Below are 3,916 nucleotides of genomic sequence, written 5' to 3' on the forward strand. Positions count from 1 at the left end.
AGTGTCAAGTCATCTTCCAACCCACCACCTTCTTTCTAGCAAAGAGGACACTTTAAACAAACAAACAAACAAACAAACAAAAACCTGGCCTTAATGTTGGCATTTCGGGGTTGTGCTTCATTGGAGAGTGGGGTTGAGGACCCCTTTTGGGCAAAGGATGTCACCTCTTTGCTAAGACAGAGTTTGCAGCTCAGTGGCTCAGGCTGACTTCTCCTTTGAGGAAACTAATTCCTCCCATCCGGGGAAATGTCACTAATATCCTAAGGAAGGGAGTCTGTTCTGAGGCTGATGGGGGTAAATCCAGTCTGGCTAAACCATCCACATTCTGTCAGTCTCAGGGGAGCTCTTTCTCAGTTGTTGTCATTCCCTTCTTGGGGGCACACGGAATTCCTGATGCTCTCCTGAGCCTGCCTGAAGCCAGGTCCTCCCTGCCCAGGATCCATCATTCCTCTTCTGCCACCCAGGAGCAATGTGGAGGAAGCCAAGCATCTCGCTCACTTTCCCAGACAACCCCCCGCCCCACTCTGGAAGCAAACGTAGGTTCCCTCTGGCCTCCCCTGAATGCTCACCAGTATCTTCTCTTGCTATGCTTCTGAGTCTCTCCTCCTCCAGCTCATGGACAGGCAGGGGGGAAAGAAGGGCCCTCATAGAGCTTCTTTGTCTGTGTAAGCCTGGATGTGACTTTTGACAGCTGAGGGCCTTTTCTTCAAAGCTGTTGTCTCGTTGATTTCAAGAGTCTGTGGTGAAATTCACAAGCTGACCATTGACTCAGTTGCATGGCCTCGGGGCCATGGTAACCCTATCCGAAGGGCAGTTGGTAAAGGGTGTGCTGGTCCATGCTGACCCCTGAGTGGGGGAGCAGGAAGGCAGGAGTAATGCCAAGCACTTGGAGCAAAATTACATCGGTCAAGGTTTCATGATATCATCCTGTCACACGGATAAGAAACAAAGCCTTACAAAAAAAGGGCTTTCTGTGGAGTTAACAGATGTGTGTCCAGGATGGTAGGGGAAGAGAGAAAAAAGGACCCCTAACTTTCAGAGGTCGGAGGGATTCAGTGATGGCAGCTTCATGCAGGTGGCACTGACCCACAGCTGGCTCTTGCAGGACGAGCAGGGATTAGCCATCCTGCAGAGGGGCAGGCTGTCCAGTGGTGTGGAGGTGAGGAAAGGCATAACATGGGGCACAGCAGGTCGGGGAGACACTTTGGGGTTAGGAGTCCGGGTTGGAGTTTCAGCTGTCTTGCTTCCCCACCTTATGGGAAATTCCAAGACCCAATTCCGGTTCAGCAGGAATGTGTGCTGTGATTTATTAATGATGTCTGCAAATGTGGGGGGGTGGGGGGCAAGCAATACACACACCATGTCTTTAGCATCTGTGGGCTAGTGATTAATAGGGACTCGCTATTAGCTATGAGCCGCTACCTGCAAAAACATTCACACGGTGCCTGGCCCATGCAGGGACATGATGAGCGTGAAGCCTCTCGTGTCTAGGAGTTGTTTGCCCAGATGATCACTGAGCGAGGGGCGAGCTCCTGCCTGACTCTCTTGGGAGCCCTTGCAATCTGCCTGCATCCAGGAGCCCTGCTCTCCTGCCCTGCTCCACACACAAACAGAGGAGGAGGGCCAGGGTGATAGATGCAGGAGAGGGGCGGAGGCAGGCGGGCAATGGGACTTTAATGGTTGGTAATTGCTTTTCCAATTGGCCTCCAGGTCGGAATAATCTCATTAGGTGAGCTACTGAAGCTTGTGACGCAGCCTGAGAAAATGCTGTTCCGTGTATTTACTCCCTTTCATAAAGGCCGGTGCGATTTCCCCACCTTCCGCCATCGATGCCTTCCTGCAAAGGGACTCCTGCTGCCTGAGCTGGCCCTCAGGCTGGGGCAGGACGGCCAACAGGACAGGAAGTCATTGGCCTTTGAAAAACCGATCCCAAAGGGGAACTTTTTTGGGTACCCTTAGTTGTTGTACTGGGGAAGTGTGTGTAGGTGTGTATAGTTTGTTTTGGAAATTGTCCTTCCAAGATGGGACTGCTGTCTAGGGGGCTGCACGTTAATCCTTCAGTGCATACCCTCATATTATTTTTAACATGAAAACATCATCTTTCTCCTGTTCTGTTCATTGGAATAGCATCTCCTGCCCTGAAAGAAAAGATCCCAAGCCTTGGTCACCGACAGACATCCTTTGAACTTAGACCACTTTGCTTCTCTGTGGCTGAGGCCCCTAGTCTGTCCCATGGGGTGGTGGCACCTGTTCAAATGGCTTCTTGGAGCTGTTGTCAGAATCAAATGAGCTCTGATGACATCTTCAAAGAGAAGGGGGGCAGGCAGTTCTGAAGCAGTGTTGTGCCCAGACCCGTAGTTCCCAGATTTGGCTGCATATTGTAATCAACTGGGATCTTCAAAAACTCCTGGTTCCTGGTGCCCACCCCCAGATATTCTGACCTAATTGGTATGGTGTCCTACCTGGGCATTGGGGTTTTTATAGCTCACCCAATGGCAGCAAAGTCTGGGAACCACAGGGACAGAATGGGACTTCCTCCTGGCCTCCCCACAACAGTCCCCTCCAAATCCCCTGAGATGTCAAGAGATCCCCTTGCCAGAAGCATCCTGACTCTGTTTGGCCCACTGCCAAGAGATTTCTCAAACTTTTGCCCCATACACTGCCTCCTAAAGAACTATGAATGAGCTTAAATAATGTCTCTGAACCCAGATTATCCAAGTGATTTTTCCCCCCAAATGCATAGCTTTTGTTCACCTTGAGAATTAAAGAGCAGAAGGTTAATGTCTGCACTTGAGAAAGATAAATCTAGAGTTCTTTCCTATGTAGCCTTCCACTCCTCCAGAGTGTGGGATCAGCAGAAAGGGACTCAGCTCCTAAGTGGATGTGAGAGAGAAAGAATTGCTTGCTTTGTGGAGAAGAATCCCGAGACCCCGTTCAGGGTCCACGTCAAAGTGTGCTGTGATCTGTTAGTGATGTCTGCAGGTGTGCAGGAAGGGGAGGGACAAAGCACCTGTCTCCTCTTTAGTATTTACACACTAAAGGAAGCCCAGGCCCAGCTTCCTGCTGTGGCTTGCTGCTGCCATTTCTTCCTCAAGGGAAACATGTTAGACACAGGCTTTGGGGCTGGGTCTCCTGCTGTGTCAACTTCTGGGGTACATCAGTCTTGTATGTGGGTGTACCATAGGCATGTCAACTCATGAGGTCTGTGTGCACAAGGGATGCATAAACTTACACACAAGGAGAGAGACTGTGAGCTGCTCCCTTTTTATATCTAAGCCCTCTTACCCCTTCCTCCCTTACTCAAAGGCTACTTCTAGCAAAGCCTCCATCAGCATCTCACCCCCGGGCAGGTGTTAGATAGTGGCTCCCAGAGGTGTGTACATGAGACAGCTGGGGAAGGGTGCTTCTCCTCCCCTGTGAAACCACACCAGTCTAGGCCCATACCCCTGTAGTAGCGACCACCACCTGGGTGCCCTTTGCCTGCTAGTTCATTCAGCTCAAAACTTGCATACTCCCCAGGAAGCCAGGCATAGAGGAGGGCAGGAACTCCAGTTTGGAGATCAAGGACCCCCAGTGGCCTGCAGGTATTCAAGATTGGACTGAGAGGCGGCTCAGGCTATCAGACTTTGCACTAGCTGGGAGGGGAGGGTGAGGGAGGCCGCAGCTTGGACCCAGGGGTCATTGGAGAGGGTCTTGCCCCCAAGTCTGGAAGGGAAGAAACTCGGCTGCTATGAGCCAGTCACCGGATCCTGGGATGGGGGGTACTTAGCTTTTCACCGCACTGATAGGGTAGAGGAGGTGGCTGAGGGGTTAGGTGAGGCTGGCATAGAAAAAAAATGAATGAATAAATGAGTATTTTTAAAAATTAAAATTATTGTGAAGATGTCAATGCTACCTAGAGCAATCTACACATTCA

Source organism: Leptonychotes weddellii, chromosome 15 (genome assembly GCF_054177405.1).
Source record: "Leptonychotes weddellii isolate Sample4059 chromosome 15, ASM5417740v2, whole genome shotgun sequence".
Classification (NCBI taxonomy): domain Eukaryota; kingdom Metazoa; phylum Chordata; class Mammalia; order Carnivora; family Phocidae; genus Leptonychotes; species Leptonychotes weddellii.